This window comes from Scyliorhinus torazame, chromosome 12 (assembly GCF_047496885.1).
Source record: "Scyliorhinus torazame isolate Kashiwa2021f chromosome 12, sScyTor2.1, whole genome shotgun sequence".
NCBI classification, from domain to species: Eukaryota; Metazoa; Chordata; class Chondrichthyes; order Carcharhiniformes; family Scyliorhinidae; genus Scyliorhinus; species Scyliorhinus torazame.
In genome coordinates this window covers 213180-224250 of record NC_092718.1, presented here as the reverse complement: position 1 = coordinate 224250, position 11071 = coordinate 213180, and the positions used below count along the sequence as shown (strand labels likewise).

General features: G+C 48.4%; 1 protein-coding gene across 3 annotated transcripts in view; it reads left to right on the top strand.

Annotated features, from left to right (window-relative positions):
* Positions 1 to 11071, top strand: part of mtfmt (mitochondrial methionyl-tRNA formyltransferase) — a 158358-nt gene that overhangs the window by 91785 nt on the left and 55502 nt on the right. The gene's annotated exons all lie outside the window — the stretch shown is intronic.

The following is an 11071-nucleotide window of genomic DNA, read 5'->3' as shown; positions in this document are numbered from 1 at the left end:
GCTTAGAGTCTGGACAATTGCTGGCAAGGCTGGCAGCCTTGAAGAGGTGGGTAGCATTGGAGAACCGCAGTTATCTCAGAGAGTTGATGGGCTGGAGCAGCTACAGAGATCTGGTTTCATGAAGCCAAGGAGGGATTTAAATTGGAGGATGGGAATTCTGAATTTGACGTGCTAAGGGACAGGACCAATGTTGGTCAGCAAGCTCCGAAGTAATAGGTGCAACCAGCAGAGTTTAGGATGATCTGAAATGTACAGGAGGTGTGTGGAGGCAGGCTAGCAAGGGGAACATTAGAATAGTCAAGTCCAGAGACTACAAAAGCATGTTTATGGATTCCAGTAGCGTATGAGCTGAGGAAGAAATGGAGATGTCAGTATTCTGAGGTGGAAGTAGGGGTCAATTTAAAACAAAAAGTTACTATGTGGTCAGAAGCTTAGCTCAGGGAGAGTCTGCTGAGCTGGAAGAGTTCAGTTCAATCTGAGGTAATGACTGAGAAGGGAAAGTGTGGTGATGGGTCAAAAGGGAATGAATTCAATATTGTTCCAATAGGCTGGACAAATGTGTCAAAGTGGCAGAGTGCTTTTGACAATAATTATCGAGTGCTGTCACACATTATATAATTTGTGACATTGGTTAGGGATGTTATCTGGGTGGTTATCTCTTTTAAATTTTGGCCAATTAAGGGTCAATTTAGCGTGGCCAATCCACCTACCCTGCACATCTTTGGGTTGTGGGGGTGAGACTCAGGCAGAAACAGGGGAGAATGTGCAAACTCCACACGACAGTGACCCGAGGCCGGGATCAAACCCGGGTCCTCAGCGCAGTGGGGCAGCAGTGCTAGCCACTGTGTCGCTCAGACAGCGGTGCTTACTTGATTGGAGAGATTTTTGAAGCTGGAATTGATGACAGCAGTTGTAGAGCCGGAAGATTACCGAAAGAAAGTGTTGGCTAGTTGCTGGTCAGCAGTGTAATGGGATTAAGAGAAAAGGACCTGGGTCTTAATGACAAGATAAACTTTGAAAAGTTAAATGCAGAGATCACAGAGAACTATGAAAAAAAGGTGAGTTCAGGACTAAAGGAAGGACAGAGGTTTGACCTGAGTTGGTGAATGGATTTCTCTGCACTTTAAACAGCAAATTAATTATATTCAAACGCCAGGGACCCGGGTTTGATTCCCGCCTTGGGTGACTGAGTGGAGTCTGCACGTTCTCCCCGTGTCTGTGTGGGTTTCCTCCGCGTGCTCCCGTTTCCTCCCATAATCCGAAGATGTGCAGGTTAGGTGGATTGGCCTTAGTGTTGGGTGGGGTTACTGGGTTATGGGGTTAGGGTGGAGGTGTGGCTTGGGTAGGGTAGTCTTTAAGGGGGTCGGTGCAGACTCGATGGGCCGAGTGGCTTCTTTCTGTACTGTGGGGATTCTATTAAAGTATTCTGGGGAATCGGGAGCAGCAACAAATTGTCTTTGCCAATGATGTCCACATTCCATGAAAAATTTAAAACCTTGGTTGTGACAATTTCTAATTGATTTGAGTTGATGAGGACTGAGCCATTAAAATAGATAATAATTAAATAGGGCGCGGGACACCACTAGCTACAAATCTCCATTCTCAAAAAACACCCTTCCACCGCTACTCTGTCTTCTATAACTACGTTCTGGACCATCTAGCCAGCCTACCCCGAATACCATGTGATTTTAGGCTTGTACCAGCCTGCCATGTGGTACTTTTCCCGTACCAACCTCCCGAACAGGCGCCGGAATGTGGCGACTAGGGGCTTTTCACAGTAACTTCATTTGAAGACTATTTGTGACAATAAGCGATTTTCATTTCATTTTTTTTCACTTTGTAAAACGCCTTACTAAAGTCCATATAAACTACAGCCGCAGCCCCTTTTCCCTCATCAGTTTTCTTTATCACCTCTTCTAAAATCTCAATCAAGTTGGTGAGACATGACCTTCCCCATACAAAACCAATGCTGCCTGTCATTAACTAGTCCATTATTTCCCAAATGTGCATATATCCTGTCCCTCAGTATCTTTTCCAAAAGCTTCCCCACCACTGATGTCAGGCTCACTGGCCTATAATTTGCTGGATTGTCCCTGCTTCCTTTCTTAAACAAGGGAATAACATTGGTTATTCTCCAGTCCTCTGGAACCTCGCCTGTGGTCAAAGAGGATGCGAAGATATCTGTTAAGGCCTCAGCTATTTCTTCCCTTGCCTCCTGCAGTAACCTGGGATAGATCCCATCCAGCCCTAGGGGCTTGTCTATCTTAATGCAATTTAGGATACTAACACTCCCTCCTTTGATATATTGACATTCTCAAGATCGTTCACACCTCTCCCTGACCTCAACATCCGTCATGTCCTTCACCCTGGTGAATACCGATACCAAGTACTCATTAAGGATTTCACCCTCTTCCTGTGGTTCCACTAATAACTTCCCTCCATTGCTCTTGAGTGAACCCTACTCTTTCTCTTGCTACCCTCTTGCTCCTCATATATGCATAAAATGCCTGAAAATACTGGACAATCTCAGCAGGTCTGACAGCATCTGTGGAGAGAGAAGGGAGCTGACATTCTGAGTCCAGATGATTCTTTGTAAAAGCTGGAAAGAACTGGAAATGGGGTCAGATTTATACTGTGGGGGAATGTGGGGCGGTGGGGCTGGATAGGGGGCCAGCGATAGGTAGAGATTGACAAAGATGTTGTAGACAGAGGGAAAGTAAATGGTGGTGATAATGGCAAAAAAGGGTCCTGATAGTGGCACATTAAGAGGTCCGAATGTGTTAATGGCAGAACAGAGGTAAGCAGTGTGTCAAAGAACAACTTGTAAGGAAAGAATTGACCCTGTACGGGGGGGGGGGGGGGGGGGGGGGGGGGGGGGGGGAACGAATGAATGGAAGAAATGAAATAAATTGATAAAAATAAAACTGGGGCAGAGTTGGAGGAGAGAATTCACAGTCTGAACTTGTAAAACTCAATGTTAAGTTCAGACGACTGTAATGTGCCTAAACGGAACATGAGGTGCTGTTCCTCCAGTTTTCGCTGGGCTTCACTGGTGACACACTGGTTAGTACAAGTTCAATTCTGACCTCGGGTGACGGTCTGTGCGGAGTTTGCACTTTCTCCCCGTGTGTGCGTGGGTTTCCTCCGGGTGCTCCAGTTTTGTCCCACAGTCCAAAGATGTGCGGTTAGGTGGATTGGCCCCAAGTGTCCAACGGTTAGGTGAGGTTACAGGAATAAGGCAGGGGATTGGGCCCATGTAGGGAGCTCTTCCGGGGGGTCAGTGCAGACTTGATTAGCTGAATTACCTTCTTCTGCACTGTAGGGATTCTATGATTGCAGCAGGCTTAGGGCGGACATGAGAGCAGGACGGTGAGGTGAAAGGGCAGCAACAGGAAGGTCTGGGTCCTGCCTGAGGAAGGACCGGGGTATTCTGCAAAGCGGTCACCCCACCTGTGTTTAGTCTCCAATGTTGAGTAAATCACTGGGAGCAGCAAATGCAATAGACCAGATTGAAGGAGGTGCACGTGAAGCGCTGCCTCACTTGGAAAGAGTGTTTAAGTCCTTGGGTGGTGAACAAGGACGAGGTAAAGGGGCAGATTTGTACCTTCTGCAATTGCATGGAAGATGGTGCGGTTTGGGGGATGATGGAGGGATGCTGAAGGGAACAGTCTCTGAGAAATGCTGACGGTGGGAGTGAGGGGAAGATGTGTTTGGTGGCGGCATCATTGTGGAGTTGGCGGAACTGGCGGGGATGATTTTAGAATGCGGAGGCTGGTTGGGTGAAAAGTGAGGATAAGGAGGACCCTATCCTGGTTCTGTGAGGGAGGGGGTTAGAGCAGAGGTGCTGGGAGTGGGTCAGACACGGTTGAGAGTCCTGTCGACCAAGTGGGAGGGAGACCACGATGAAGGAAGACATCAGCAGCACCGTTTTGGAAAGTGGCATCATGGAACAGAGGTGATGTCGCCGAAGGAACTGGAGAATGGAATGGAATCCTTACAGGATGTGGGGAGTGAAGAGCTGTAGTCAAGGTAGGTGTGGGAGTCAGGATTTGGGTTAATTGTCGCGTGTACCGAGGTTCAGTGAAAAGTATTTGGTGTAAAGTGCAGACAGATCGATCCATACCTGAAAACACATAGGACACATGATAAATACACAATGTAAATACATAGACACAGACATCGGGTTAAGCATATAGAGTGTAGTCCTACTCAGTAGAGAAGATGTGTGAAGAGATCAGTCCATAAGAGGGTCATAGGAGGGTTGGCTTGCAATGGATCCTAGTTGACAGTTTATCCCCAGAAATGGAGATGGAGAAGACAAGGAAGAGAAGTGGTGGCCCCGGAACATTCATTGTTGTACCGATAAAAGAGTTGTGGGAGGGGGCATGCCCATAAAGAGACAGGAAAACTGGGACCCATGAGTGTCTCTATAGCCAAGCCTTGGACGAAGTGCGACAAGTTAAAGGGGAAATTGTTGAGTGAAAGGACAAGTTCAGCTAGGTGAAGGAGAGTGTTGGTGGACGGGGATTGTTCAGGCCTCTGTTCAAGCAAGAAGCAGAGAGCCCTCAGACCATCTGGTGGTGAACGTGTAGAGGGATTGGACATCCTGGTGGGAATGGAGGGAGAGGGATTGGACATAGAACATAGAACGATACAGCGCAGTACAGGCCCTTCGGCCCACGATGCTGCACCAAAACAAAAGCCATCTAACCTACACTATGCCATTATCATCCATATGTTTATCCAATAAACTTTTAAATGCCCTCAATGTTGGCGAGTTCACTACTGTTGCAGGTAGGGCATTCCACGGCCTCACCACTCTTTGCGTAAAGAACCTACCTCTGACCTCTGTCCTATATCTATTACCCCCAGTTTAAAGCTATGTCCCCTCGTGCCAGCCATTTCCATCCGCGGAGAAGGCTCTCACTGTCCACCCTATCTAACCCCCTGATCATTTTGTATGCCTCTATTAAGTCTCCTCTTAACCTTCTTCTCTCCAACGAAAACAACCTCAAGTCCATCAGCATTTCCTCATAAGATTTTCCCTCCAGACCAGGCAACATCCTGGTAAATCTCCTCTGCACCCGCTCCAAAGCTTCCACGTCCTTCCTATAATGCGGTGACCAGAACTGTACGCAATACTCCAAATGCGGCCATACCAGAGTTTTGTACAGCTGCAACATGACCTCCTGACTCCGGAACTCAATCCCTCTACCAATAAAGGTCAACACTCCATAGGCCTTCTTCACAACCCTATCAACCTGGGTGGCAACTTTCAGGGATCTATGTACATGGACACCCTGGTGAGGAATGCAGGTATAGAGGGATTGGACACCCAGGTGAGGAATGCAGGTATAGAGGGATTGGACACCCTGGTGAGGAATGGAGGTATAGAGGAATTGGACATCCTGGTGGGGACTGGAGGGAGAGAGGGATTGGACATCCTGGTGAGGAATGGAGGTATAGAGGGATTGGACATCCTGGTCGGAATGGAGGGAGAGGGATTGGACATCCTGGTGCGGGATGGAGGTATAGAGGAATTGGACATCCTGGTTGGAATGGAGGGAAAGGGATTGGACATCCTGGTGGGGAATGGGGGTATAGAGGGATTGGACACCCTGGTGGGGAATGGAGGTATAGAGGGATTGGACACCCTGGTGGGGAATGGAGGGACAGAGGGATTGGACACCCTGGTGCGGAATGGAGGTATAGACGGATTGGACATCCTAATGGGGAATGGAGGGAGAGGGATTGGACACTCTGGTGGGGACTGGAGGTATAGAGGGATTGGACATCCTGGTAGGAAATGGAGGTAGAGAGGGATTGGAAATCCTGGTGGGGAATGGAGGGAGATGGATTGGACATTCTGGTGGGGAATGGAGGGAGAGGGATTGGACATCCTGGTGCGGGATGGAGGTATAGACGGATTGGACATCCTGGTCGGAATGGAGGGAGAAGGATTGGACATCCTGGTGGGGAATGGAGGTATAGAGGGATTGGACATCCTGGTGGGGTATGGAGGGAGAGGGATTGGACATCCTGGTGGGAATGGAGGGAGAGGGATTGGACATCCTGGTGGACAATGGAGGGAGAGGGATTGGACATCCTGGAGGGGAATGGAGGTATACAGGGATTGGACATCCCGGTGGGGAATGGAGGTATAGAGGGATTGGACATCCTGGTGGGGAATGGAGGTATAGAGGGATTGGAAGTCCTGGTGGGGAACGGAGGGAGAGGGGGATTGCACATCCTGGTGGGGAATGGAGGTATAGAGGGATTGGACATCCTGGTGAGAAAATGGAGGTACAGAGGGATTGGACATCCTGGTGCGGAATGGAGGCAGAGAGGGATTGGAAACCCGGTGGGGAATGGAGGGAGAGGTATTGGACATCCCGGTGGAGAATGGGGGTATAGAGGTATTGGACATCCTGGTGGGGAATGGAGGGAGAGGGATTGGAACCCCTGGTGGGGAATGGAGGGAGAGGGATTGGAACCCCTGCGTGGGGAATGGAGGGAGAGGGATTGGACACCCTGGTGGGGAATGGAGGGAGAGGGGTTGGACATACTGGTGGGGAATGGGGGTATAGAGGGATTGGACATTTTGGTGGGGAATGGAGGTATAGAGGGATTGGAATTGTAGCTCCAGTATACAGGAGGTTGAGAGTAGTGAGGTCATGAGTAAGGTTTCAAAGTTGCAGGAGTGTACCGGCAGGCAGGAAAGTGGTTTAAAGTGTGTCTTCTTCAATGCCAGGAGCATCCGGAATAAGGTGGGTGAACTTGCGGCATGGATTGGTACCTGGGACTTCGATATTGTGGCCATTTCGGAGACATGGATAGAGAAGGGACAGGATGGTTGTTGCAAGTGCCGAGGTTTAGATATTTCAGTAAGCTCAGGGAAGTTGGTAAAAGAGGGGGAGGGGTGGCATTGTTAGTCAAGGACAGTTTTACGGTGGCAGAAAGGACGTTTGATGAGGACTCGTCGACTGAAGTAGTATGGGTTGAGGTTAGTAACAGGAAAGGAGAGGTCACCCTGTTAGGGGTTTTCTATAGGCCTCCGAAAAGTTAGAATCATAGAAGTTTACAGCATGGAAACAGGCCCTTTGGCCCAACCAGTCCATGCCGCCCAGTTTTTGCCATTAAGCTAGTCCCAGTTGCCCGCACTTGGCCCATAACCCTCTATACCCATCTTACCCATGTAACTATCTAAATGCTTTTTAAAAGACACAATTGTACCCGCCTCTACTACTACCTCTGGCAGCCCATTCCAGACACTCTGAGTGAAGAAATTGCCCCTCTGGGCCCTTCTGAATCTCTCCCCTCTCACCTTAAACCTATGCCCTCTAGTTTTAGACTCCCCTACCTTTGGGAAAAGATGTTGACTATCTACCTTATCTATGCCCCTCATTATTTTATAGACCTCTATAAGATCATCCCTAAGCCTCCTACGCTCCAGGGAAAAAAGTCCCAGTCTATCCAGCCTCTCCTTATAACTCAAACCATCAAGTCCTGGCAACATCCTAGTAAATCTTTTCTGCACTCTTTCCAGTTTAATAATATCCTTTCTATAATAGGGTGACCAGAACTGCACACAGTATTCCAAGTGTGGCCGTACCAATGTCTTGTACAACTTCAACAAGACGTCCCAACTCCTGTATTCAATGTTCTGACCAATGAAACCAAGCATGCCGAATGCCTTCTTCACCACCCTGTCCACCTGCGACTCCACCTTCAAGGAGCTATGAACCTGTACTCCTAGATCTCTTTGTTCTATAACTCTCCCCAACGCCATACCATTAACTGAGTAGGTCCTGGCCTGATTCGATCTGCCAAAATGCATCACCTCACATTTATCTAAATTAAACTCCATCTGCCATTCGTCGGCCCACTGGCCTAATTGATCAAGATCCCGTTGCAATCCTAGATAACCTTCTTCACTATCCACTGTGCCACCAATCTTGGTGTCATCTGCAAACTTACTAACCATGCCTCCTAAATTTTCATCCAAATCATTAATATAAATCACAAATAACAATGGACCCAGCACCGATCCCTGAGGCACACCACTGGTCACAGGCCTCCAGTTTGAAAAACAACCCTCTACAACCACCCTCTGCCTTCTGTCGTCCAGCCAATTTTGAATCCAATTGGCAACCTCACCCTGGATCCCGTGAGCTTTAACCTTCTGCAACAACCTACCATGCGGTACCTTGTCAAAGGCTTTGCTAAAGCCCATGTAGACAACGTCTACTGCACTGCCCTCATCTACCTTCTTGGTCACCCCCTCAAAAAACTCAATCAAATTTGTGAGACATGATTTTCCACGCACAAAGCCATGCTGACTGCCCCGAATCAGTCCTTGCCTCTCTAAATGCTTGTAGATCCTGTCTCTCAGAATACCTTCTAGCAACTTACCTACTACAGACGTTAGGCTCACCGGTCTGTAGTTCCCAGGCTTTTCCCTGCTGTCCTTCTTAAACAAGGGCACAACATTCGCCACTCTCCAATCTTCAGGCACCTCACCTGTGGCTGCCGATGATTCAAATATCTCTGTTAGGGGACCCACAATTTCCTCCCTAGCCTCCCACAACATCCTGGGATACATTTCATCAGGTCCCAGGGATTTTTCTACCTTGATGCGCTTTAAGACTTCCAGCACCACTTCCTCTGTAATATGCACACTTCTCAAGACATCACTATTTATTTCCCTTAGTTTCCTAACATCCATGCCTTTCTCCACCGTGAATACCGATGAGAAATATTCATTCAGGATCTCACCCAACTCTTGTGGCTCTGCACATAGATGTCCTTGTTGATCCTTAAGAGGCCCTACTCTGTCCCTAGTTACTCTTTTCCCCTTTATGTATCTGTAGAATCTCTTTGGATTCTCCCTTGCATTATTTGCCAAAGCAATTTCATGTCCCCTTTTTGCCCTCCTGATTTCCCTCTTAACTCTATTTCGACAATCTCTATACTCTTCAAGGGATCCACTTGATCCCAGTTGCTTATGTACGTCATATGCCTCCTTCTTCTTTTTGACCAGAGTCTCAATATCTCGAGTCATCCAGGGTTCCCTACTTCTACCAGCCTTGCCCTTCACTCTAAAGGGAATGTGCTTACCCTGCACCCTGGTTAACACATTTTTAAAAGCCTCCCATTTACCAGCCGTCCCTTTGCCTGCCAACAGTCTCCCCCAATCTACCTCTGCAAGTTCCTGTCTGATACCATCAAAATTGGCCTTGCCCCAATTAAGAATTTTAACTCTTGGGCCAGACCTATCATTCTCCATAGCTATCTTAAAACTAATGGAGTTATGGTCACTTGTCCCAAAGTGATCCCTCACTAGCACTTCTGTCACTTGCCCTTCCTTATTTCCCAAGACGAGGTCAAGTTTTGCCCCCTCTCTAGTCGGTCCATCCACATACTGAATGAGAAATTCCTCCTGAATACACTCAACAAATTTCCCTCCATCCAAGCCCCTAATGCTATGGCTGTCCCAGTCAATGTTGGGAAAGTTAAAGTCCCCTACTACTACCACCCTATTATTCTTGCAGTTATCTGTAATCTCCTTACATATTTGCTCCTCAATTTCCCGCTGACTATTTGGGGACCTGTAGTACAGTCCTACCAAGGTGATCTCTCCCTTCTTATTTTTCAGTTCCACCCATATAGACTCAGTGGGCGAACCCTCGGATATATCCCCTCTAAGTACTGCCGTGATGTTCTCCCTAATCAAAAATGCCACTCCCCCTCCTCTCTTACCTCCTGTTCTATCCTTTCTATAGCATCTGTACCCCGGAACATTGAGCTGCCAGTCCTGCCCCTCCCTTAGCCATGTTTCAGTCATAGCTATAATATCCCAGTCCCATGTGCCCGTCCATGCCCTGAGTTCATCCGCTTTGCCCATCAGGCCCCTTTGCATTGAAATAAATGCAGTTTAATGTAGACCTTCCTTGCTCTCTGCCCTGCTTTCTCTGGTCATGCTTTACACACTCTCCCTTCCTGCCTTTTGTTTCTGTCCCCACTGACTTCCTACATCGGTTCCCATCCCCCTGGCACATTAGTTTAAACCCTCCCCAACTGCACTAGCAAACACACCCCCGAGAACATTGGTTCCGGTCCCACCCAGATGCAGACCGTCCGATTTGTACAGGTCCCACCTCCCCCAGAACCGGTCCCAATGTCCCAAGAATTTGAAACCCTCCCTCTTGCACCATCTCTCAAGCCACGTATTCATCCTAGCTATCCTGTCATTCCTACTCTGACTATCACGTGGCACTGGTAGCAATCCTGAGATTACTACCTTTGAGGTCCTACTTTTTAGTTTAACTCCTAACTCCCTAAATTCAGCTTGTAGGACCTCATCCCGTTTTTTACCTATATCGTTGGTGCCTATATGCACCACGACAGCTGGCTGTTCACCCTCCCCCTCCAGAATGCCCTGCAGCTGCTCCGAGACATCCTTGACCCTTGCACCAGGGAGGCAACATACCAACCTGGATTCTCGTTTGCGTCCACAGAAACGCCTGTCTATTCCCCTTACAATTGAATCCCCTATCACTATAGCTCTGCCACTCTTTTTCCCGCCCTTCTGTGCAGCAGAACCAGCCACGGTGCCATGAACCTGGCTGCTGCCACCTTCCCCTGGTGAGCCATCTCCCCCAACAGTTTCCAAAACGGTAAATCTGTTTTGGAGGGAGATGACCGCAGGGGATCCCTGCACTGCCTTCCTACTCTTCCTCTGTCTGTTGGTCACCCTTTCCCTATCTGCCTCAGTAATTTTAATCTGCGGTGTGACCAACTCACTGAATGTGCTATCCACAACTTCCTCAGCATCGCGGGTGCTCCAAAGTGAGTCCATCCGCAGCTCCAGAGCCGTCAAGCAGTCTAACAGGAGCTGCAGTTGGACACACTTCTTGCAGATGAAGGAGTCAGGGACACCAGAAGGGTCCCTGACTTGCCACATCTCACAAGAGGAGCATGACATGGGTCTGAGCTCTCCTGCCATGACTTAAACCTGAAGTTAAATTTGAACTACACTACACAGCTAAGAGAAAGTCAAAGAGAGAGAAAT